Source organism: Acanthisitta chloris, unplaced genomic scaffold (assembly GCF_000695815.1).
Source record: "Acanthisitta chloris isolate BGI_N310 unplaced genomic scaffold, ASM69581v1 scaffold26565, whole genome shotgun sequence".
NCBI lineage: Eukaryota > Metazoa > Chordata > Aves > Passeriformes > Acanthisittidae > Acanthisitta > Acanthisitta chloris.
This window is the reverse complement of record NW_008673524.1, coordinates 15,812-16,818: the sequence shown is the minus strand read 5'-3', so window position 1 is coordinate 16,818 and position 1,007 is coordinate 15,812.

Sequence of the window (1,007 nt, the reverse complement as noted above, 5' to 3'; positions counted from 1 at the left end):
CTGTGGGTCACACCAGAGACTGCCAAAGGAAAACTAAACATTGTACATTCACTACAAGATTCTCTCGAAGTTTCACAACTAGTCCAACTCCATGGAAGTCACAGGGTCCCTCTCCCTCTGGCTGCACCAGCCCTGGGGAGCCCTGAGCTCCAGGTGTGCAGCCCTCCCAGGGCACAGGCTGCACCTGTGTGTGTGTGCCATGTCTCTGTATTTACCAACCCAACCGCCTGGTGGTACAGGACAAAGAACCACTTAACTGCTAACCCAGAGAGGAAAACAAACCACATCAGGGCCCGGCGGGTGGACGTGTGCCACGGCACAGGTGAGGCACTGGTGCCAGGCAGGTGCAGCAGTGCTGGCACATGCAGCAGGACAAGGTGCATGGGCACACCTGGCCCATCCTGCCAGTGCAGAACGTTTTGTCACTGCTGGTAATGGAAATCAGATCCTTCTGGGAGCCAAGCAGCTCCGAAATGGCTCCAGGGATCTGTCTGTGAACGAGGGTAAGAGGGTGGAGCTGCTGGGGACACTGGGAGGAAACCAGACATTAACAGAACTTTATCTAACAAGTGCTTTTAAAATACTTTGTCTCCAATCTAGCAAGCATTTGGATAACATCTCTGGATTTTGGATTACATGCTCTGAATAGTTCCTTAAACATGCTGAAACCTTCTCCCTGTGGAGTTTCCTCCAGGAGGGAATTGCCACCCCTGGGGCTCACTGTTGGCCCCTCACAGACAGCAGGGAAACATGTCAGAGGCTACAACTGAAGTTTTCATCACACCTGTCCTGGTTTTAGCCAGGATGGGGTTAATTTTCTCAGTAGCTAGTGTAGTGCAGTGTTTTGAATTCAGAAGTGATAATACATTGTTGTTTTGGTTTTGCTGGATTGTGTTTATCATAAACCAAGGACATTTTCTTGCTTGTGTCTCATGCTCTGCCAGTGAGAAGATACACAGGAAATTGGGAGGGAGCATAGCCGGGACAGGTGACTTGAACTAGCCAAA